We start from the raw sequence: 26,623 nt of genomic DNA on the forward strand, positions 1-26,623 counted from the left end.
CTCTGCTTCATCAAGCTAATAGAATGCATTGGCCAGCACTGATTGGCCAGAGTACGGAATTCGGCCAATCAGCGCTGGCCAATGCATCCCTATGGGAAAAAGTTTATCTCACAAAAATCACAATTACACACCCGATAGAGCCCCAAAAAGTTATTTTTAATAACATTCCCCCCTAAATAAAGGTTATCCCTAGCTATCCCTGCCTGTACAGCTATCCCTGTCTCATAGTCACAAAGTTCACATTCTCATATGACCCGGATTTGAAATCCACTATTCGTCTAAAATGGAGGTCACCTGATTTCGGCAGCCAATGACTTTTTCCAATTTTTTTCAATGCCCCCAGTGTCGTAGTTCCTTTCCCACCTCCCCTGCGCTGTTATTGGTGCAAAAAAGGCGCCAGGGAAGGTGGGAGGGGAATCGAATTTTGGCGCACTTTACCACGTGGTGTTCGATTCGATTCGAACATGGCGAACACCCTGATATCCGATCGAACATGTGTTCGATAGAACACTGTTCGCTCATCTCTATCCATGATCAGATGGGAGTTACATCATATTCCTCATAATTCCATAAGTCCATTAGCGTTAAAGTAGTACATGGCTCTCTTTCAAAGTCCCTCAGCCGCATGGCTTTCTTTGTCTCTCAGCACATGGGCGCACATGGCCGCTTCTGCCCCGCCCTTTCCCCCAGCAAGGGGGAGGGGGCCACACACAGAGCCAACTTGCTCACATGTGTCCAGATGTAGGGTCAGAGGAGAAGAACAAGAACAACACCGCCCCAGGTCAATCTTATATTGACCCTGGCTCCACCCTGAAATAACATCATCAGGGCTTTCGGACCACCCTCTATCTTGGCAATCAAATAACTATAAATGGTCATAATTCCTCATCACGTGATCATACAGTCAAACAAGTGGAATGATGAAGTTCACAGTGAGTTTCCCAACACATTGACACCAAACATGATACCCCAATTACCGATGAGTAACGAGAACTGGGCGTGGGCTCTTCCCAGGCCCGTAGGCTTAAAGTTTTTGGGTTCAAAACGTGCATTTCACTACTACGCACCAGAAGATATAATTGTCTTAATGGTAGCATCTTCCCTCAGAGAGATTATTATCAAAAACCTATAACTCTTTGAAGTTAACTAGGTAGTCAGGTTGTCTGGTCACATGTGTTAGGAGAGCTTTCATAACATGGAGCCAGGATGGCCCCCTGCTAAGAATCAAGGAAGCTAGCACAGATATGTTACTGACATGCCTAGGGTGAGACAATGGCTTTTGATCTTGGCAACTGGCCACAGATAATTAGTTTTGCCCATTCCTCACACAGATCCAATACATGGATAATCATATATATAGCTGAGAATCATGATTGGGGTCCGATTCATCACACTGATACAATACATAGATAGTTATAAATATAGCTGAGAATCATGATTGAGGGCCGGTTCATCACACCCCCATAGTGGCCCCTCCACACAGTATTATCCCCCATAGTGGCCCCTCCACACAGTATTATCCCCCATAGTGACCCCTCCAGACAGTATTATCCCCCATAGTGGCCCCTCCAAACAGTATTATCCCCCATAGTGGACCCTCCAAACAGTATTATCCCCCATAGTGGCCCCTTCAAACAGTATTATCCCCCATAGTGGCCCCTCCACACAGTATTATGTCCCACTGTGGACACCCATAAACAATTATTATACGCTGGGGTCTTTTCAGACCCCAGAGTATAATAATCAGAGACCCAGGGGAGAAAAACATAAAAAACCTCTGTCACTCACCTATCTCCCGGCTCCTACACTGTTGGCCTCCGAAGTAGTCCATCTTCAATGACGTCAGACGTCACATGACCCGGGACGCAGGCTGGGGTCATGAGACGCCAGATGACTATGCCGAAGCCTGCCCGGATCGTGGAGAGGTAAGTAACAGTGTTTTTTATGTTTCTTACCTCTCCCGGGCCGCCGATCATTATTCTTGGGGGTCCGAAAAGACCCCCGAGTATAATGATAGCAGCGGTAGCGGCTGTCACCGGGCCCCTAATGTTCCGGTCCCGATGGCAGCTGCCTCTGCTGCTACAGCGTTAGTTACGCCGCTGACTAAATTGTTTTTCAGTGTGTCATAGAGATAAATCTAGCAGTCAATGATCTCACACCAAGAGATACAATACACATAATTCGCTTTTTTACAGGGCAGTGGGAGAAGCACTTTTACACCCTCTTGTGGCAAGACCTAATGTCTAATTAGACCACACATGTAATCACTTAGATATGTGCCTGAGACATCGCTGCATACAGAGTGTTACAGCGATCTCACATTTCTATCTGGGTAGAGTATTTACTGTTTGCTCAGATGTTACATTCTATGCTGGCCAAAAGCAACATTTGACACGTCTATTACCAGATGCTTCATGTCAGCTTTGTGACCTCTGTCTGTAAGAAGCTCTGCCAGGATAGATGTTATGGAGATTGTCAATTCCGGCTTCACTCAATGAGTGGAAGTCAATTACTGGTCGTAGCAGTGATATCAGCCAGATAGCTGCTAACTACTACTACCATGTGGACCAATGGGGCATCAGGTGATTTAACAAGTGAGTATGTTTGCTATTATCTATCTAGCTATAGCAGGGGTGGGCAATTAATTTTCCCATGGGGCCGCATGAGAAATTGAAACTATTCTAGAGGGCCATGTGCGCCGCAGAAAATTTAGCTCCACCCACGTCTATGTTGACTCCGCTCATTCTCAATCAACTTTTCATGTGCCCCCACAAAGTATAATCCTCCTACAGTCACCCGTACATTACATGCCCCCACATTATAATGTTCCCTTCCAACTGCCCCACTGTATTAAGTCCCCCTCCTGATGCTCCAGTTTAAACTGGTGGAAACTAGAGGGGACATTAAACTTGGGCAGCTTGAAGCAACAATTAAACCGTAGGGGTAGCTGGAGGGTGACATTAAACTGGGGTACCCAGTTTAATGCCCCCCAGTTTAAGTGCCCCTTTCATCTTCCCCCAGTTTCATGTCCCCCCTCCATTTCTCTACCATTTCATATCCCCCTTCATCTACCTCATTTCATGTCCCCCCCTCCATCTCTCCCTCAGCTTCATGTCCCCCCTCCATCTCTGCACCAGTGTTATTGAGACACAGCCACACACAGACAGCCACACACAGACAGCCACACACACACACACACACACACACACACACACACACACACACACACACACACACCCACACACACACACACACACCCACCCACCCACCCCCTCCCCCTCCCTCCACCCTGCATCTCACATCCCCACTCCCTCCCCTCTCAGTACCTTAGGACACACACCACACGTCTCCATCTTCTTGCACTGTCCTGCCGGCACTAAGACACGCCACCCTAGACATGCCTCCCTAGTCAAGCTACGCGGGCCGGACTGAATCAGTCAGGGGGTCGGATATGGTCCGCGGGCCGTACATTGCCCAGGTCTGGTCTATAGTATATATATATATATTTTTTTTTTCAGCAGCAACAGTTTACACATACTTAAAGGGATCCTATCATTGGATATCCTTTTTTTCTGACTAACACATAGGAAAAGACTTAAGATAGGCTATTTTTCTCCTACCTTTAGATGTCTTCTCTGCGCTTCCATTCGGTAGAAATCTGGGTTTTCTTCAGTATGCAAATTAGTTCTCTCACAGCACTGGGGGTGGTCCCCAGTGCTCAAACAGCACTGGAGGCGTCCCCAGAGCTGCGAGAAAACTCTCCAGCGCCACCGCTATCTTCTTCTGGAACACCCTCTCCCTGTATCTTCTTTGGTCCTGGGCTTCAACCTTTTAGGCTTGCGCAGTCGGCCCTGCCATCGGGCCTTGGGCAGAGCCGACTGCGCATGCCTAGAAGATTGAAACCCAGGACGGAAGAAGACATTGTGGGGAGGGCGTTCCAGAAGAAGATAGAGGAGTCACTGGATTTCTCTTGCAGCATTGGGGACACCCCCAGTGCTGTTTGAGCGCTGGGGACTGCCCCCAGTGCTGCAAGATAACTCATTTGCATACCGAAGAAAACCCAGATTTCTACCGAATGGCGATGCGGAGAAGACATCTAAAGGTAGGAGAAGAATAGTCTTTCTTAAAGGCTATTCCTACATGTTAGGGTGCATTCACACTACGTATATGGCAGCTTATTCTGAACGTAAAACACGTTCAGAATCAGCGGCGTATAAAGCAGTTCCATTAATTTCTATGGGAGCCGGCATACGAGCGCTCCCCATAGAAATGAATGGGCTGCTTTTTTCACTACGAGCACTCCCATTGAAGTGAATGGGAGGTGCCGGCGTATACGGCTAGCTCTGCTCATGCCGAGCCGTACACGCGGGCACTTCCCATTCACTTCAATGGGACTGCTCGTAGTGAAAAAAGCAGCCCATTCATTTCTATGGGGAGCACTCGTATGCTGGCTCCCATAGAAATGAATGGAACTGCTTTATACGCCGCTTATTCTGAATGTGTTTTACGTTCAGAATAAGCTGCCATATACGTAGTGTGAATGCACCCTTAGTCAGAAAAAAAGGGAATCCAATGATAGGATCCCTTTAAGTCTCTATATGCCATTTCCTTTGTTACTTCTCATGGGGAAAGGCTGTACTCAATCTGTTCCTAGAGTGTAATAATAGATTCTAACCCTTTGTCAGTTAACTCCTATTTTTTTTGTTTTTTTATATTTTTTAGGTTGGGGCTCCATGTAGCATGAACGCTGCAGTTTGTCCTTGGCGGAAACCTTGTGGCAAAAAAACGGTGTTTTACAGTCACTGTGTAGTGGATTCCTATCCCCACAATGTGGTAAAATAAGCGCGGTGGACACATTGTGGTTTTAGAAATCGCAACATGTCAATTATACCTACATAAACACTGGCGGTTTTCCTATAGGTATGATTGAAGCAGAAAGTCCGCAGAGGAAACCTCTGAGAACTTTCTGTGAAAAGCGTTGCTCCCGACCAGTCACCAGATGCACAGGTGCACATCCCTAGAGGAGGGAGACACCTGCCCCAGACCCACGGGATGCCCCGGCTCCGCTGTCTATCCCTCTATGTACTCCAATAGAAGGCCAAGGACAAACAAGATCTCCAATAGGGCACTCATTAAAATGGAAGGTCCCTCATTAGTGCTAACTCCTGAGACTATATTGTGGATTGGAAGCACACCCTAACATCAGTCAGTTGCACACTGCTTTCCTTGTTAAGTGAAGGTTCTGCCCAAACCATCTTTAAAACATAAAATAGTTTATCTCAGAACATTTTAAGGGAAAGGGAGTGGGGATGAAACTAGGACAATAGGATTTCTTGAAGGATTAGTAGGTTCCCCTGGCACACTGATATTTCGCTTGGCCTATATAGTCCAGGATGGTCCACAGGTGATCATCTGGTAGTAAATTAGTGAGATGAGTTGTGGTAAATAGACAAATATGTTCCCATAGTTTTTGAATAATGACAGGATTATAGACCATGACATAAGTTAGCTTCTGGGGCTTGGCATTTAAAACAGGTTGACACCCAGTAGACACCCAACTTAAACTCCTTGAAGGGGGTAAAAAAAAAAATCACAATTTTCGTCTCATTTTGAGAAATTTACCCCCCCCCCCTCCATATAAAGGAGTGGTAGAGGAAATGTATCTCCCTCTCTCCCCAAGAAGGTAGTACAATAGGAAGAGTGTGTAGGAGGTAGAAAAAAAATTAGGAAACTCTATCATTTTAATTAGATTGGCCCTGCCTAAGTAAGAAAGTGGGAGTGGTTTCCATCTAGTTAATGTACGTTTCAGCTAGCTAATGTATAGGAACATATTACTGCTATACAATTTGCTTGGGCATCTAGAGACAGACCATGCAAACACAGAGCCTCCGTTTTGTTAAAGTTCAGGGTGTATCCTGATAATTGACCCCCTATACAACTTTGCCAGTATGCTACATCCTAATGTAAAACCCAACTATGTGGCACTCAAAAAGTGTGGCAAGATGGTTTCAGAAGTTCATAATCGAGCTTAAGCAATGATATCGGCCTATAAGATCCAACTAACAAAGGGTTTTTATCCATCTTTGGCAACTGTACAGACTGGGACTTGGTAAATTGGTTCACTTACCCCTGCCCTTGTAATATGGTATTGTCAGGGTTCTCAATCTGGCTTTTTACCTTTAAGGTTACCATATCAACCTGGGAGGCTTCTGCAGTTTCAGAAGTTTCCTGGGTTGGTCCAATTAGCAGCTGAGGAGGCCTATATGACCTCTTCCCCCTGATACAGGCACCGACTAATTTAGTTTATGGTTTATCTTCCTCATAGTGTGTATATCTGATTACTGCTCTGACCCTTGGCTTGCTTTTTCGATACACTATTTACCTGCTGATTTTGCATTGACATACTTGTTTGGATTTTAAACCTCGTCTTTCTTCCAGATATTACTTTCATCTCCTGATTTTGCCTATGATGTCATCTCCTGTTTTTGACCTGTGCTTGTCTGACTAATCTCCTGTTCCAGGTAAGTCAAATGTTGGGTTCTGGTTTTGGTTTCAGTTTGGAGAACATTTATTTGTACAGTGTTCTGTTTGGTGACAATTCAGACATTCAGATTCTGCTAAAGTCCATCTTGCCTTGCAGTGGGCTCTGGTGAAGGCATCTGGGGGTCTGTCTTGGCTCGCAGTGCTATGCTGATTTTAAATAGCTGAATCTACTGCTCGCTGTTATCAGACAGCTCCTGCTTTGATTTGACCTTACATCTGAACCATAACAGGCATTAAAGAAACAAGTGAGGAAAGGGCCCAATTCTGGGGACAAAATTTTAAAATATTTGGAGGAGAGTAACTTATATTTATTTCAGCTGCCATAAAAAACACACAACCCTCTATATTGTTTACACAGAAAATACAGGAAAGAAGTGTGCGCCTCTTCACCATTTGCTCTACATTAACATCTGGTGAATTAATGCTCAACATGGCCCTTAACAAATTCTTGGAGAGGTGAAGTTTTCAAAAAGGGGTCACTTCCCTGGAGATTCCATTTTAATGGTACCTTAGGGTCATTATGGCACCACATAGCGCTCCCTCTCTTCTCATCCTGCTGTGTGCCTAAACAGCAGTTTATGCCAACATACAGTATCTAACATTGTTGAGCTAGGCATACCCCACTTAACAATGTCATACATAAAGATAAGTGAACCTTTCAAGATTTTTGTTTTGTTTTGGGTGGTTTGGTCCAAAGATTTGTTTCAAGTTGAGTATGCTTGGTATGAACCATAGGTTAAATTCTCTTAAAACATAGTATTTGGCACAGTCAGGAGTCCTAGGAATATATCTATCCAATTTCGAGCATTCTAAGTCATACAAGCCAAAATTATGTCAAAATAAAATTGACATGTCTATGGGAAAATGGTTGGTAAGCAGTGGATACAAACTTCTAGTTTATCTATTCGATTTGCTCCCACTTGTTTTTATGCGTTTTATCATGTTGAAATCATCAATAATTACCCATTTTCTGGCAAAGAAGGTTTTTTTTTTTTTTTTTTTTTAATACACCTATGGCAGTTATATTGCAAAAAGCAATGGTTTTATTTTGGAGAAATATTTGTGGCTGTGTGCATGGTTGAAAAGTAATGAAATAGTGTTTTAAAAAAAAAACAAAAAAAAAACACCAAAAAGATTATCACTTTATGGCCACAGATTGCCACAGCAACATTTAATTGGTATTGATAGAAACTTTGGTGGGGTTGTTTGATTTATTTCTTGTTATTATGCCATAGTGTAGCAGGGGCAAGTTTCACTGACAACTGCAGAATTTGAAGAAAAATTTGTGGCACACTGCCAGCATGCCAGCCACTTGAAAAATGAAGTGATAAAGAATTGACTTTATACAAAGCCATAAAAAATGATTATCAGCACCCTTGAATAATTGAATTGAAAAATAAATTGTAACGAACTATCAGCATGCCTGACCTGCCAGCTGAAAAAGGTAAAACATCTTCAGAAATGGAAAGGATTTTATGACCATGAGAAACAGCACTTGGGAGCCAGTAAAGAAACTGAATTATCCTGCAGATTATTCCTGTATGCAGCACCAAGGTGTGGCAATTTACATCATTAAATGAAAAATTAGTGTGCCTCATCTGCCACTTTAAAAAGATGAACTATCTTCCAAATGTGATCACGATGAGGTAGAAGTTGTTGTTTTTCTCATAGTTATCTGCTCCATGGTTTGCTGCATGCAGTATTCATTGTATGCTGCTGCACAAAATGACACTCTAGCACAGGTGTCGGCAACCCCTGGCACGCGTGCCAACACTGGCACGCGAGGCATATTTTGCTGGCACGGCAGGCAGCCCCCAACTTTCATACACTAAATTGAGAGAGAGAGCGTCCTTTCAGTGCTCTGCTAGAGCTGCGGTGTAGGACACGCCCCCTTCTCTCACTGCCCACCAATCAGAGGTGAGCCTCTCACTGCACAGGATAAGGGCTCCCTGGACTTGCTGCTACATGTGAGGAGGAGCTCCTGCCGTCTGCAGCCCTGAGGAGGAGAGGAAGCTCCGGGGAGCAAAGTGAAAGCAAACACAACACCAGGTACGTGTGTGTTACTAACTATTCTTATTAATGTCAGGCATTTGGGGTTATTAATTTAGTTTTAGTAACTCCATGTGCCTCACATTAATAGCAGTTAACCCCATCATGTCCCTCACATTAACCCCTGTGTTGTTCACATAAGGGTTACTGATATGTGAGACATATGGAGGTACTAATAAAGGACCTATATAATGAAGATGTTCACTTATTACCTCCATATGTCTCACATATCAGTGTACCTTATGTAAAGCACACAGGGGGTTAATGTGATGGACATGATGGGGTTAACTGCTATTAATATGAGGCACATTGAGTTGTAACCTGCAATGCACATGACCAGACTCTTTATCTACAACTGCGAATAAAGTACAGACCTATATATTTCAATTGACCCATATATACAGCCATTCTTTTTGTGGCTGTGTATCTGGGCCAAATTGAAGAGCTGAAAACTATTGAGCAGGTCCTATATGTGTCCTATACATCCCCTATATCTGTCTGCATTTGCAGCCCTGTCAATTCATTTTTAATGTATAGGTCAGTGAAGACCACATCCGTGCCACTTGTATGCAGGAGGCGTAAGGCTGAGGCCCCACATTGCAGAAACGCAGCGTTTTTGTTGCAGATTTTCATGCGGTTTATTTCAATCAAAGCTAAAAATGGCTACAGAAGGAATGGGAAATATATAGGAAGCTTCTTATATGTCTCCCTCCTGCTCAATCTACTCCTGGCTTAGGCTCAGAAAAACACAGCAAAATATGTAACAAAAAAAGATGTGTTCCAACAACGTGGGGGCCTTAGGCTAAAGCCCCACGTTGCAGAAACAGCTTTTTTTCGTTGCAGATTTTGCTGTTTTTTTTGAGCCGAAGCCAGGAGTAGATTGAGCAGGAGGGAGACATATAAGAAGCTTCCTATATATTTCCCATTCCTTTTCTAGCCATTCTTGGCTTTGACGGAAAAAAAAACGCAGCTAACTCTGCAATAAAAAAGCTGCATTTTTGTAATGTGGGGCCTCAGCCTTAGTGTGATTCTATTGGATGGTGACACTGTAACTAGATGCAATTATAGCCAAATCCAGTTCCTGGGCACCAGTGCATTCACTTTGTTGAAAGTGTGACACCCATTAATTCCTGGCTGGGGTTTTGCTGTTACTGCACCGCCAGGAACTAAAAGTGACAAATTAATCTGCGTTTCACTTAGGGAGTGTTCACACTACCGTCGGTGTCCGACAGCCAGTGTCCACTGCTAATGTCTGTTCAAAATCTATGTGTGGACATTAGCAGCGGACACTAGCTGTGTCTGTGACATTTTGCATTGATTTAAATGGACATCGGGTGCGTTCGTTTACTGTCCATGGGTGTCCTTAAGTGTCCGTTCCCAAAGATGTCCGACTTTTCAAGTGGACAGAACAACCTACATGTCGGGTTTTGCTGGCCGCTTGAAAAGTCGGACATCTTTGAGAACGGACAGTTAAGGACACCCACAGACAGTAAAAGAACGCACCCGATGTCCGTTTAAATCAGTGCAAAATGTCATGGACACAGCTAGTGTCCGATACTAATATCCGCACAAGATTTTGAATGGACATTAGCAGCGGACACTAGCTGTCGGACACCGACGGTAGTGTGAACGCTCCCTTACAGAACACTGAAGTTACTAACGGCCAAGGACTGGATGGAGCATACAGGTACATTGTGTGTCAGCTCTTTACAGGTATGACCTTACTCTGCTCCCAGTCACATACATTACCACTAATTGTGGGTTACGCATGTACTTACATTGCTTCTAAAGGAAAAGAACATGTGTATCCAGGCAAATAGTGGTAAGCGCATGTGGCTGGGAGCGCAGTATGACAGCACCCCTATGTTGCGGTTTGTGCTATATGACTTTAGTGTAGGTGTCGTCAGCTTTACAATTATTGCCTGGCACTCCGAGGACCTCATCTTTGATTTTTTTATTTAAATCGGCACGCCGAACAGAAAAGGTTGCCTACCCCTGCTCTAGCATATGCCACAGTGCCACTCAATGTCTGCTTCACCTTACAGCCATGAAAATAGGACCTGGGAGTGTAAGCAATGGCTTTCCCTGGTGAAGTTTGGGCAATGGTCCAGTGTGGAGGACCTGCAGGAGGTGAATGAGTCCCCTCTGGTGTTAAAATAGGGTCTGCTCCCACAAGGTGATGTCAGTACTAGAAAGCTCCTGGGCCTGGCTGCATTTCTAGACTGTGGTCACTGATGCTCAAAACATTGACTCCATGGGCCATAAAAGTTATATAGTGTCCCTGCCTATAATTGCTTTTCATGTTTTGAGGGTGGTGTGCACTTTTCCCTACATGGACATTTACACGGAGAGGCCCACTTGGTGGTATCAAGCTGGGACAGCTTTCTTAAAGAAATAAACGTGGCTGGGTAATTTCCATAGAGCCATCAGTTAGCAAAACACAGTGGAATCCATTACGTGAAACAACAGTGACCACACTGGCAGTAACGTGGCCAGGTGCAACTTAAAGTTGCACACGAGCCAGTTGACTGGGTGCAGATCACTGTTTACTGTACACACACATCTGATGGAATACTTACTACTGCAGCTGCCACCACTTTCTTCATCTCATGTCACCATGTCACAGATGTCAGGTCTTATCTGTAATAAAATCATCATCAGATTTAGTAATTTCATTATCTTCTCCACTTTTTTGTGACTCATCATGGCAATGAGATTCCTCTTGATCCTCACAAACAGAAATAACCCTATCAGGACATCTACCAGTAGCACACCCCCTGCCACCTCCACTTACTACCTCCACCAAAAGTCATGTGTCTTCCAACTCAACCTCCTCTACGTTCAAAAAAACACTATGTATTCTCATCCAACTCATCAAGAAGATCAAAAAGAGGACTTATTAGGAATATTTCTCTATGTAGGTGCCACATGACTACTAGAGAATTAAGCTCAACAGCCCCTTTAATATTCCCCCCTAAAGCCTACAAAGGATATAATTCCCCATCACTGCCTGCACACAATGATAAGTGAAAAGGCAGTTAACACTAGCAGAACAGGTTGATGCTAAATGCCTCCATCTTCGTCAGGAATGACCTCTTCATTCTCTTCTTCCGGCAGTGTCTTCTTACTTCTAGGCCACAGGCAGAGCAGACTGTGCATGCCCACAGGCCCCGAGAAAATGGCCACTTACAATACTATGCAAGCGGTCATTTTCTCATGGCCTGTGGGCATGCGCAGTCTGCTCTGCCCAAGGCCAGAGGCCTTAGAAGTTATAAGTTCTCTCGCAGCATTGGGGCACCCCCAGTGCTGGTTGAGCGCCGGGGTTCACCCCCAGTGCTGCGATAGAGCTCAGTAGCATACCGACAAGAACCAGGATTGTAGGCGAATGGTGGCACGGAGAAGACAGCGAAAGGTAGGAGAAGAATAGCCTTTCTTAAGGCTATTCTTATGTGGTACTTAGAAAAAATGTTGTCTGAATGATAGGATCCCTTTAATGTTACTCACATGAGTGACTTTTATATGGTGATGCCCCCCCCACCCCTTCCCCCTGTTAACTCTTCTTCTGTGAGATTTATGATCTTCTGGACATTGATCTGCAGTGTACAACAGGCCTTGTGTTTGAGGAAGCAAGTGGATGTTTGGAGGGTACTTCACCCCACCACTGGAGATTACACATATTTCTCTCCAGCTCATAGTACCTAGGATTGATATGATGGATATGATCTTTACTTCGCAATTAGTGTTAACTTTCTAGCTCATGGCTAAAATCAGTGTGGCAGTATGGTCTGACCATGTCCCAGTCCTGCTCACTCTAGACCAGTGGTTCTTAACCTTGTTTGAGGTACTGAACCCACCAGTTTCATATGCACATTCACGGAACCCTTCTATAGTGATAAATCAAATATGATTTTTTTTTCCAAATTCAAGACATAGGTATATGTTTTTTTATTGGCACACGAACCAGGTATAGGGCCTAGGGTTCAATCGAACCCTGGTTAAGAACCACTGGTCTAGACCTACTGGGTTTGGAAGATAGTAAATGGACTTGGTGGCTCAATGGGGCATTTCTAAGAGATATGGTTTGCCATGGGGCCATGGAGGCAGCAATCACACACTTTATTGCTAATCATTTACTGGATCAGGCACCCCCATATGCAGTAGGGGGCCCTAAAAGGTGTAGGTGGGGGAGTTTTCATACAACATAAGTTGAGACTTAAGAAATAGCATGTGCTGATGATTCAATGCCTTGCACAACATTTAGGAGAGTTGGATTTATTACATCTGGAACCAATTCAGTATTGGGCTGTGTTGGTGGCTCTGTGCTCCCTCTCTATATCCGGGTCTCCCATATTCACTATACTCATTGTATCTCCCTGCTTTAGGTTTAGAGTCTCTCTCTCTCTTTTCCCTTCCTTTTTCTTATTTTATCCTATTCTTTCTCTTCCTTCTGGTTTCTGTTCTCCTCCTCTTTGTCTTCTTTGTCTAATTGATTAGTTATCCCTTCATTTTGATGTGCTTATATCTGTTTTTATATTTGTCTTATATTGCCCATGGGTACACTTCTTTATACAACATATTTTATTGTATTGATTGCTACATTGTTCATATTGGATTGCTGTGGTTATGTATCCTGTGCTTCTTATGTGTACTTGCTCTTTGCGATATGATATCTGATTGTTATACTTGAACTTCTAATAAAAAGAGATTGTAACAGGACAATATCTCTTCTGATCCATATTTATGATCAGACTGGATCAACTCTAAAACACAGAATTCCATATATTTATATAGGAGTTAATTTTATACCTAAGAAATCATCTAAGCCATTTTTAAGCTATGAATTGTTACTGTTGCGACCAGCTTTTGAGTTGGGTTTTCCACAGATTCAAAGTTCTTATGGTAAGGAAGACTGGTTGAAGCAAAGCACTAAAGACTAAAAACGTGTCTAAATAGGCCTTTTGCTATGAATGGGGCCATACACACTTGCAGCACATTCTATTCTGGTATTTTTTTCTGATTGGAATTTCACATGCCACTGTGGGTTATAAGATTTCCCAAGACTGATTGATAACACATGAACTATTTTTTTTTTAACAAAATTGTTTTCAAATGCTCATTTTCCTAATGCCATTGGTGCCTCCACAAATGACAGATGTAAAAAAAAAATGTTGATTGCAAAAAAACTTATGGAATGACCAGTGACAGTGCTTAGTCTGAACTGTGGACAGATTGAGTACAACATTTACACTGTGGGCTAAGGAGGGGCAGCAGACTATGGACTGACTGGTGACATTGTTTGTACCAGACTGTGGGCCTTTAAACTAGACATTAATACACTTGTCATATTTAATGTTTCCACTTAGTTAACGATCTACATCATCTACTTCATTTAGATGTTTAGACATTTAGATATTTTAGACTTTTTTTTTGCATTGGAGGAGGGTGGCATGCAGCTGAGAGATGCCTTCCCAATAGCTATAGCTGCTACAGATACTAAAAAAAATTATGAGGGCTCCCTACCAAAATTAACATAGTCCTGCAAATTACTCATGCAAAGTACCAAAGGGAGTTAGGGTTGCGCCCTCTGGTCAAAGAGGACGGACAAGCGTCAGAGGTAACTGTACACTTTATTGAACAAAGGCACAATGCAGGAGCGTTTCGGGCAAATACACAGCCCTTTTCCAAGTCCATAAACTAATAAAACATAAACAATAAAAAATATACTAATAAACAAATGATTCACGCATAGAAAAAGCCATATACATATTATTAAAAAACAAAAAGACCGTATTTTTATAGCACTTGAAAAAGGGCTGTCTATTTGCCCAAAACGCTACCATGTTGTGCCTTTGTTCAATAAAGTGTACAGTTATTTCCAATGCTTGTCCGTCCTCTTTGACCAAAGTGCGCAACCCTAACTCCCTTTGGTACTTTGCCTGTTTCGTTCTCATTTACGTGTCCAGTGTCTGGTGCTTTTAGTGGTGTTTGTTGCCTCCTCCGCCTGGGTTTTTACATGTCTCTATATGTGGTTGTGTCATTTTCACAACCACCACCGGTGAGAGGCCAACTGGTCTTGCTCTCTTATTTACAATATATTTGTGCTCCTGAATCTATAACAGATCTGTACTGTTTGGCTACTTGGGGTTCTTCTTCTTAGTCATTTCAGGACAACTGTGAAATCTCAGTGATTGGTTACTAAACAGTCAGTTGCCATAGCAGATTATTATTTAGCAAGGTGCCAAAGATAGCTTGCTAAGATTCTTGGAGTGACCTGACTACACTAAAATAGGGAACCTGTTTAAAAGATGGTGCCTGTCTTTCTTTCTTCCATCTTCCATTAGTATCAGATCCCTAAATTACAGTTGTATTCCTTCCTCCAACTTTGGCATGCTTTCAACAAACTACCTAAACCTCACACTACAATGGGAGATAGGACTAAGACAACCAAAATGTGTTAGTTAGAGCCCGTTGCAAAGCTGATTGAACTTGAGCTGAATTTGGACCCAGGATATAACCCCAGAAGATTAGTGTAAGAAATAGATGTTCAGAAGTCAAAGCAATACTCACAATGCAGGTCAAACAAGGAGAGTGGAGTAAAAGGGATAAATATATCCAAATCAAGGTCAAACTGAAGAGTCAAAATCCATATCAGAACACAAGTGAATATCTAGTAAACAAGCTAAGGTCAGTAGTACAGCAATCTAACAGCAACAATCAGAGCACAGGAGCCTCAATAGCAAGTATTAAATTAATAGAAGACACATGGCAAGCTGTGAAGAGACTTTGAATTCTTTGAATTCTGACTTAGAGGCTAAAGTCCCACGTAGCAGGCCACAGTCAAAATGCATTGCGGGAAAAACCAAGGCGGAAATGCATCGCGTTTTTTTCCACAGCCCTTTTTACAGAAAGTCTGCAGAGTTTTTTACTGCAGACTTTCTGCTTCAGTTATACCTATATGAAAAATTCGAGTGTTTCCGTAGGTATAATTGACATGCTGTGATTTCCAAAAATGCGATGGTTTTGCAAATTATAACATTTCCACTGTGTGGATGGGATTCACTAGAATCCCATACACTTTGCAGGGATGGTAAAATGCCATGGTTTTTGCTGCGGCAATTAAGCCACATGGGGCTTCAGCCTGAAAGATCCTAGACACCTTATCTTGGATACACACTTACTGTCAGCCAAGGTAGCAGTCTTCACATTACCAGGCATGTACTTAGTGCAGCAGGGGGGCAGAGGGGAGCTGTTGCCCCAGGCCCGCTGACCGTGGCGCCCACCTAGGGGCCGCCATTAATACTTTACTTTTAACTAGATTGGTGTGTGCATCCATCCTTGTCTCGTAAACCACAATCCACTTCAGGCCTACGGTTTACATGACACAGAGACCAGACAAAACATGTCTGTTCTCGGCACAGGCATGCGACGCAGACATCCTATGCTTTGACCCTGCGCATAGAGCAGAGGAGAAGAGGAGGCGGCTGCGGCTCCATTCGCCTAGGGATCGCAGACAGGAGAGTATAACTTTTTTGTAGCGTAGTTGTGGATAATTTAATAGAAAAGGGGTTGTTATGAGAAATATAAGGGTGGATTCATTAGGGGGCATTATGACGATAGGTTCATTTATATAAGGGCTATTAGGGGGCATTACAAGGGGAGAGGTAATTTAAATAAGAGGTTATTAGGGGCACAGTATTTATGTCAGGCGAAATCAGGCAAGATAAAAGAGTGCAATTCATTTAGCTAGGGTGGCACTTAGGCTTTATTAAGCTAAGGCTTGAAAGGTATTGGAACCTCAATAATCTTTTTTGAACTTTTTAATAAGGAAATGCCTGGGGCATTAATAAAAACGGGCATGATTTAAAGGGGGTACACAGGGAAGTTATTAATTTAAAGATGCATTTGAAGGAACTTTTCATTATGGGTGCTATATTATTTATTTTATAATTGGTGGTAGCATTAGAATAGGTGTGCAGGTGAGGACAATATAGGTTGGGTGCCTGAAAAAGTAAGGAGCCAAAGATGTCTGAGCTGCAAACTTTACAGAGATTGGAAGAAGTGGTCATTCTAGATGTTAGAGAAATGGAATCGAAATGTGAATGATTAGTCAGAGACGTCACCTGTAAATGTTACTGCACTGTATTCACCTAAATTGTCTGCAGAATCCTGTGTAGAACCAATATATACCACTATACAGTCACCATATAGTGATAATATCAGTATACGTAATTGGAGGCCCACTTGGACATGTTCGCCTACCCTGTGCTCAACCCCTAGCTACGCCTCTGACTTTGTGGGTTTCCTGCATCCCTAGAATGGATGTGAAAGACTGAAATGAAGAATTATATTTCCATACCTTTCTCATCAGCCATAAACTATAAATGAATATAATTACAATACGAATACAATATGATTCAACAATTCTACCTGATGCCACAACAGCTACATAGATTGGGCAGATTCTTTATTTCTTTACCCATAGGTATTGTCATATGGAATCAGACTTTTGGCACTTAACTTAGAATTGTCCATCAAGATCCTCAACTTTCTCTCAACACCGAAAGTTCCCTTAAAGCCTCCTTGTGAATGGAACGGACCAGTGCTCCGCTATCTTCTATGAGGCAGTTGGAGCTGTAATCTCCAACAGCACCTGTAGCCCCATAGAAGTAAGTGAAGCGGTAAACAATGCGGTGGTCATATTGTGTATAACCTACATTTACATACCTCTTATACCTCCCTCACAGTTCTGAACATATGCTGCATGTGGTTTCAGCAAAGTTCTGTAAAGTTTAACCACAGCAAAAGATGTTCAGCGAAACTGCAGAAGGAGCAGTCACTTTAAAGGGGCTCTATCATTGGAAAAGTCATTTTTAGTTAAGCACATACTTGCATAGCCTTTAGAAAGACTACTCCACACCTACTTTTTGTGTGTTTTTTGAATAAGTCCATTTCTATTCATATGTTAATTAGACTTTCCCATGCACCGGAAGTGTCTGTGAGCACCCTCTGCTATTCTCTATGTGTATGAGAGCAGAGAGATGAGTCAGCAGCACAGCAGCCTCTCTGCTCTCATACAGATATACTGTATAGATGCTAAATTGATGCAGTATAATTTGCAAACATAGAGACAGTGCTATTAATTCTATCTTTTATGCCATTAGCCACTGCCCGCTGCTGCTGTTTTTCTTTTTTTTAATTTTCTCTTTTTACATATATTTTTTTTTAGAAATATTTTTATGTTTTTATAATTTGAGCATTCTCGGATGTAAGAATGCATAATTTGTCTATTTTTGTGTTTATTTTTATGTGCGATCTATGGGAATTTGAATGTTACATACCTATTGAGAGCTGCCACAGGCAAGCCTCAAGAGTATCTATGAAAGCGTTTAAACAAACCTTTTTTTTTTTTCATCTGCTGATTTCTCCTGTAAGGATGGGTCCTGTAAGACAGGACTGTTTGCAATTTTGCAGGGTGGAAACCAGACAGAAAACTGGTGGAACCCACTGTAGGCTATGGGATATAGGCTATCGGAAAAGAAAGCAAGCCTGAATGTTGGTGTAAACCTAACAAAACTGGAGCTGATACCATTATGAAATTGCTACTACTGCAATTCCCCAAAAATGCAGAATCTGTCGATAACAGAGCAGTAGAACAAGCTACATAAATTTCACAATGTCTCATGAGACAAGGTCTAAGTCAATCCAGACATCTACAACAGAGCCCACTGTAAAGCTAGTCGGTCTTCACCAGATTTAGACCCAGTATATCGCTCCAGAGGCGAGTGTAGAACATACAGTAAATGCGCTACAATCTGAAATCAGACTAGGAACCACAGCATAAGCAGGTCAAACCAGGAGAGCAGAACCAAAGACATGGTCAAGTCCAAGGCTAATACAAATCAATAAGCAAGCAGATATCCAGTAAACATATGTTTAGAGCACATGGACCTAACTAGTAACAAGTAATTAATAACAAAGGCCCTGTGTTGTGAAAATGCAGCTCTTTTTGTTGCAGGTTGTGTTGCATTTTTTGAGCCAAAGTCAAGAATGGCTACAAATAGAGATGAGTGAGTAGTATTCGATCGAGTAGGTATTCGATCGAATACTACGGTATTCGAGATATTCGTACTCAATCGAATACTACTATCTATTCACAGTAAATATTCGATTCAGAGCCAGCGTTGATTGGTTGAATGCTATACAGTGCAAGTCAGGAGAGCTGGCAGCTTGCTGTTACGAGGGAGCTGACTTTCTATCAGCGCAACTGCAAGCGCTGTGCAGTTAAAGCGCACGGTCCCCATAGACTATAATGGGGTCTGTGCGCTTTAACTGCACAGCGCTCCTCCTAAACACTCTCCTCCTGCTACTCGTGGACTTGGTGACTCTCCTTTAGTCGAATAGTGGTTTCCCCTGAAACGAGCATTTTTTCCCATAGACTATAAAAGGATTCAATATTCGATCGAGTAGTCGAATATTGAGGCTCTACTCGAAACGAATATCGAATTTCCAATATTTCACTGTTCGCGTATCTCTAGCTACAAAGGAAGCATAAAGGAAGCACTTATACTTTTCCCTTTTACTCAACCCAGTCCTGGTTTTGGCACAAAAAACACAGAAAAATCTGGAACAGAAAAAAGCAGCCTTTCCACAACATGGGGTCTAAGCCTACATATCCCTTCTTAGCTGCTGACTAATTTACCGTATTATTAGCTACAGGGTCAGAGAATGCTTTACATGGAAACCTTAAAGCAATAGTAGTGAACAGAGCTGCAGTGAGGAGAATCCTACCAGATATAATATCCCCAGTTACAGGAGGAATGGAATATTATGAATTACACTGGAGAACTGATGTGAGGCTGGGGCATTAGGACGCAGAAGCTCATACAATTCCTGGACCCTGGCAGGGAGCTGTATCATGGCGGCTGCCATAGCTGTGTACACAGTGCTCATTGAGCACTGTGTATGGAGTGATAGAGAAGACAAGCATGGTGATAAGCCATCCTTGCCTTTTCTATGGCACATATAGCTGTACATACGGCCAGCTCCAGATTCTGCAGCTGCAGAACTCCTATAAACATCCACTGCTAACTAAACAGCAATTTACACAAGATATGCATAGCAGCTCAATATATAATTTGATTCAATATGGAGCCCATGCGGTACCACACTCCAAAGTCCACATCTGTAACAAGAGAACTGTGAATCCCAAATGCCCACCTGTAAAATAATACATAATAAGATAAGATAAAATAATCCTTTAATAGTCTCACAGTGGGGAAATTTCAGTATGTTACAGCAGCATAGTAATACAGATACAGGATAATAACAGTAATATATTACAGAAGGAGACACATAAGCTGAGAAAAATACTAGGAATCAATAGCAGCTAAGGAAAAAAAAAGAAAGAAGACATCAGGATCATTTAGCTCTCTCTCTTCGCTTGGTGTAGATTACAGTCCTATGAAAAAGTTTGGGCACCCCTATTAATCTTAATCATTTTTTAGTTCTAAATATTTTGGTATTTGCAACAGCCATTTCAGTTTGATATATCTAATAACTGATGGACACAGTAATATTTCAGGATTGAAATGAGGTTTATTGTACTAACAGAAAATGCGCAATATGCATTAAACCAAAATTTGACCGGTGCAAAAGTATGGGCACCTCAACAGAAAAGTGACATTAATATTTAGTAGATCCTCCTTTTGCAAAGATAACAGCCTCTAGTCGCTTCCTGTAGCTTTTAATCAGTTCCTGGATCCTGGATAAAGGTATTTTGGACAAACAATTCAAGTTCAGTTAAGTTAGATGGTCGCCGAGCATGGACAGCCCGCTTCAAATCATCCCACAGATGTTCAATGATATTCAGGTCTGGGGACTGGGATGGCCATTCCAGAACATTGTAATTGTTCCTCTGCATGAATGCCTGAGTTGATTTGGAGCAGTGTTTTGGATCATTGTCTTGCTGAAATATCCATCCCTGGCGTAACTTCAACTTCCTCACTGATTCTTGAACATTATTCTCAAGAATCTGCTGATACTGAGTGGAATCCATGCGACCCTCAACTTTAACAAGATTCCCGGTGCCGGCATTGGCCACACAGCCCCAAAGCATGATGGAACCTCCACCAAATTTTACAGTGGGTAGCAAGTGTTTTTCTTGGAATGCTGTTTCTTTTTGGACGCCATGCATAACGCCTTTTTTTATAACCAAACAACTCAATCTTTGTTTCCAAAATGAAGCTGCCTTGTCCAAATGTGCTTTTTCATACCTCAGGCAACTCTATTTGTGGCGTACGTGCAGAAACGGCTTCTTTCTCATCACTCTCCCATACAGCTTCTATTTGTGCAAAGTGCACTGTATAGTTGACCGATGCACAGTGACACCATCTGCAGCAAGATGATGCTGCAGCTCTTTGGAGGTGGTCTGTGGATTGTCCTTGACTGTTCTCACCATTCTTCTTCTCTGCCTTTCTGATATTTTTCTTGGCCTAGCACTTCTGGGCTTAACAAGAACTGTCCCTGTGGTCTTCCATTTCCTTACTATGTTCCTCACAGTGGAAACTGACAGGTTAAATCTCTGAGACAACGTTTTGTATCCTTCACCTGAACAACTATGTTGAACAATCTTTGTTTTCAGATCATTTGAGAGCGGGCTGTCCATGTTCGGCGACCATCTAACTTAACTGAACTTGAATTGTTTTGTAGAAAGAAATGGTCCAAAATACCTTCATCCAGGATCCAGGAACTGATTAAAAGCTACAGGAAGCAACTAGAGGCTGTTATCTTTGCAAAAGGAGGATGTACTAAATATTAATGTCACTTTTCTGTTGAGGTGCCCATATTTTTGCACCGGTCAAATTTTGGTTTAATGCATATTGCGCATTTTCTGTTAGTACAATAAACCTCATTTCAATCCTGAAATATTACTGTGTCCATCAGTTATTAGATATATCAAACTGAAATGGCTGTTGCAAACACCAAAATATTTAGAACTAAAAATGATTAAGATTAATAGGGGTGCCCAAACTTTTTCATAGGACTGTATGTAGCCTGACCGCAGTTGGGAGGAAGGACCTCAGATAGCGCTCCTTCTCACACTTGGGGTGAAGCAGTCGGTCACTTACAGTGCTGCCAAGTGCCATCAGGGTCTCATACATGGGATTAGATTTATTCTCCCGTGTGGAACTCACCACAGACAGTGGCCTTCTGTCACCCACTACCTGTACTGGGTCCAGGGGGCTCCCCAGGACAGAGCTGGCCCTTCTGATCAGCCTGTCAAGTCTATTTCTGTCTCTGGTTGATATACTGCTTCCCCAGCAGGCCACACCGAAAAAGATAGCTGAAGCAACCACAGAGTTGAAAAAGGCCCTAAGAAGTGGCCCCTGGACTCCAAAGGCCCCTCAGCCTCCTGAGCAGGTAGAGTCTGCTGTGACCCTTTCTGTGCAGCGCGTCCAGGTAATCTGTCTAGTCCAGCTTATTATTTATGAGAACACCCAGGTACTTATAGGTCTTGACTATCTCAATACCTGACCCTTGGATCTCCACCGGAATCGGAGCACTTCTCTGCTTACTAAAGTCCACCATCTCCTTGGTCTTCCCAGCATTAATCCTAAGGTGATTCTTCTGGCACCATTCAACAAAATCCCGGTTTAAGTCTCTGTATTCCCTATCGTCACCATCAGTAATAAGGCCTACTATTGCAGAGTCATCGGAGTACTTTTGTAGGTAACAGCTAGATGAATTGTACCTAAAGTCAACAGTGTGGAGAGGAAAGGGAAAAGAACTGTACCTTGTAATGCTCTGTACTACAGATCACAGTGTCTGACACACGGTCCCTGGCTTTCACATACTGTGGTCGGTTTATGAGGTAGTCTAGGATCCAGTTGGACAGGTGCTGGTCCACTCCAAAAAGGTTCAGCTTGTCCCTCAGTAACCCAGGCTGAATGGTGTTGAATGCATTGGAGAAATCAAAGAACATTATTCTCACAGTGTTCCCGGGTTTCTCCAGGTGAGAGAGAGAGAGAGGTATACAAGCATACCTGCAAACGACCCATTTGTTCCTAAAGCAGATGGCAAAACATAAGAATCGTTTAACACTCAATGAGTCACCAACAATCCAAAGCAGCTCACTTCAGACTCAAAAGTGATAAGGTGATTTGATTCATTTGGTCCGGTACGATACGATCAGCCCCTTACAAGCTTATCATGACATTCCAGTAGTATGTCATTTTAACTCCTTCCCGCTGCAGACATTTTTCAATTTTTGTCTTTGCATCAATAGGCTTCAACCCAACACGTGTTTTGCAAAACAACTTTGTGAAGGGACAAAGCTATTGCGAAACCCACATCGGGTGGTCACCTTCTGTGGTCGGTATATACTTTGATCCGAAGCTGTGTTTGGTTACTTTGTACCAGGAATTATTGTTAACACTGATGGTTTTCACCATTATTAATTTATTTGCTTACTTATATAGCACCATAATGTTCTGCAGCGCTTTACAGACGATGTCAATCACTGTCCCATATAGTGCTAACAATATACAGTCCATATCAGTATGTATTAGAAGTATGGGAGGAAACCGGAGTACCTGGAGAAAACCCACACAAACACGGGGAGAACATACAAACTCCATCCATCCGTTTATATATGTTATATGTGTTTGGAAGTATTTCTCGCTGTTAGCATTACTATTTGGTTACTATAGCTCTTAACATGCTATGCTTACTTAGACTTTTTGTTTTACCCCATATACACTTTTTCATGTCTCCTGTCGTATATTTTATCGCATACCACAATGGCTATGATTAAGGGATAAAGCTATCCTGAAACGCGTCAGCGATCTTTTAAGTCACTTCAATGTTTTTCTAACCTTTTTTTTCACCTTTTGTATGTGGATCTTGTAATTTTAACATCATGGATTAAAAGTTTAATTTTATTTAAGTCTGGACGGGAAAACAGTCTTCTATTCAGTGATTTACTACATGTGTAGCCTTTTGAGTCCAAAGGCATAGGACATTGCACCACGAAGACTACTTACAAATAGGTGAGCGATTATCAAGAGTATTTTTCTCTGTTTATTTCATTTTTTATGTATGTTTTTATGAATTTTCATAATAAAGGAATTGTATTTTTTATGTATTACAAAGAATTCGTTTTAGTTAAAAACCAAACAGTTTGGAAGATTCAGATCAACTCTGGCTCATAATGAATCGATTCACCCATCTCCTATAGACAGTATAAAGATACGCCAGCTATATCATCCAGCTTGAGCCACTGTCATCTGACATATTTTCGGACTATGCATTGTCTAACTATTAATAAATCTGGGCCAGTGTGTAAATCTGACTTTTTGGGGTCCTGCTACTTTCAATACTACAATGATGAACACTGCACACATTGAAGGTAATGTTTCCATTATTTTTGAGCTTCCTGTTTTTTGTTATTTTTATTTCTACATCACCCTGGCAATGCATTAAATGATTGTAATTGATTTCACTTGTGGTCCATTCGTAGGAGCGGTCTGATAAAGTTGACATATGTCTGTGGACTGTAGTGAATGTCTGTGTACACTAGTTCTACACACAAGTGGCTTCCGTGTTATCGCCGCTGAAGCAATTTAATCAGGAAATGTAGGACATGGATCAGCTTTTCATGCATAAAGATTGGTAACCACAGCCAGAGGCTGCTGCTTCTTCTCAGTGGCCGAACCTCAGCCTCCTCAGCGACCAGGTTCCGGCTCCACTCCAGGTTTTACATTTCACTCACTTAGCTTGCATGAGCGGATTGATCTATAAAGCTAGAACGAAATATCCCTCCGCCCTTCAGTTTACTGCAAAGTCAGATTAGTCTGTAAAGCTTCTAGTGTTGCCTCTTCCTGTTATCTGAATGCTACACATCACTTTGTGTTCATGAGGTAGAATGAAGATGTTTCTAAAGCCTGTCCATACGTGAGAGAAGAGCGAGAGCTCGGGACTATATTGTGTGAATGTGACCTTCTCTGGTAATGCTCAGCATTCTTGTGCTTTGAGCAGTCCTTTCCCTGCTCTGCCGATGAGCTGTTCTCGGCGCCATCCAACCCCCCCTGCTTGTTTTTCTTCCCACACTGGTGAAAAAAAAAAAGCTGAGGGAACACATACTGTACTGCAATACTTTGATTTCTTTCTCTTTCTCGTTGTTCACTAACCCTATTCACCATTCACTTTACAAGTAACTATTGCAAATATGAAGCTTTAAATAAAAATGAAAAGTTTTCTTGATTCTGAGGTGAATGGTCATATGCAGCACAGGAGGGGTTAAACAGCCTGACGTCACTGTAAAAAAAAAATCCACTTTATTGTCCTCCTCTCTGGTGGTGTAAGCAGAAAAGAGATTTCATGGGATTGAATGGTGCAAAACAGGCATTGCCCAGTGAGACGGGGATGTTGTGCAGAAGATGGGGACAAAAAAGATGCAATAAATAAGTGATTCAATGATAATAAGGAAATAACAGTGGGGGTGGGGTGGCCGTGGATGATATCCTGCTTGGGTTGGGGGAAAAAAAAAAACATTTTAATGAATGCATGAAAAGCCTTTTGATCTTCTTGAGTCAGTGAGGTTCAGTTGGAGCTGCCCTGAAGGTTAGTTGCAAATCCTGGCTGATCTGAAATTCGATCAGTAGAGGGGGCAGAGGAAGCATTTGAATTGAAGAGAAAAAAATCAATGTGAAAATAGGAGCCTGCATAGGAAATCCTGGGAGAAGAGACAGTGATTTTCAGCGCAGGCACAGTCCTCATCAAATGTGCTGTGTTGACAATCATTACATACCCAGCGCAGGAAAGCAAAAAATCTAGGAGCCACAAAAGACTTGGCAAGCGATTTTGTTTTGGTTTCAAGAGGAGTGCGATGTAATCAACAGCCCAGCAGCCGGCTGTGTGGTGCGGGCTACAGAGTATACACTTATTTATCAGCCCTGATCTGTTCAGCTCCAGCAAGCTTGCAGCATTCTGCAAATGGCAATTAACTGAAGAACTTAACCCTTCACTAGGGAAAGCATTGTATTGTGTGCGACACAGCTGCCCCCTCCCCCCAAGCTTGTTGCAATTAGTTAAGATTTAACTTCCCTTTTGAGAAAGAAACTTTATTTTAATGGGCTGGGATAACAGCCTCCAGTGTTATGGGCTGGTCTATTACAAACCAGTTCTTCCAGCCTCTCCTCTAGTATTGCAGATGGACGGCTGAGTTCTAGATAAAGCACTGTTTCTAGTACGTGGACAAGTATTGACTTTTCCTCCGTCTGTTTCAGTTTAAAGATGATGGACACCTGACAGACGCCATTATAATCAATGGGGTACACTGGACTACATGGGTAACTGTTGTTTTAGCGGTTTGCCTTACTGTTATTCAGGTCCCCAGATAGACCCAAACAATGGAGCATTTTTTTCCTTTTGGTAATAGAACATTGGGCTCAGCCTGTCAATTGTTACTTAATCTGTCCCAACATCCATTGTAAAAGTTTAGTGCATGTTGGTTACTTAAATATGGCGGCTGCTCAGGAAATGAGCCTCCGAATCTCTGCTGTATAATATAGAGGGAGACCTGATGCTAATTCCTGCAATCGAAGCCTTGGACAAAACTGACCGAGGCACCATTTTCTCAGCAGCACATTTTAGGTAGAATCACCGGACCCAGAATGAGATCCAGGGCTATTAATCCATTGCCACATCAACCGAGAGTTTATTGAATTCTCCCAAGCTTGTCTCGCATAGACTTGTATTACAGGCTGCTCTATGTAGCCTGCAATATAAGTGATCATAATTTGAATTGCATTGTAAGGTAACTCACAATAAGTTTAAGCAAAGTGGTAATGCACATAATCAAACAAACCAAAAGAGGAGAATATAGACCTTGGTAGTAAGGAAAAATGAAAACCCTGGGGGATTCAGACTGCGCACAGACACGTGTTTCACCTTAGCTTCGTCAAGCGGAATACTGGTGAGTTCATAGAGAAGTTTATTTATGGAGCCAGTGCACACAAATGAACCAATGACA

This window comes from Leptodactylus fuscus, chromosome 3, assembly GCF_031893055.1.
Source record: "Leptodactylus fuscus isolate aLepFus1 chromosome 3, aLepFus1.hap2, whole genome shotgun sequence".
Classification (NCBI taxonomy): domain Eukaryota; kingdom Metazoa; phylum Chordata; class Amphibia; order Anura; family Leptodactylidae; genus Leptodactylus; species Leptodactylus fuscus.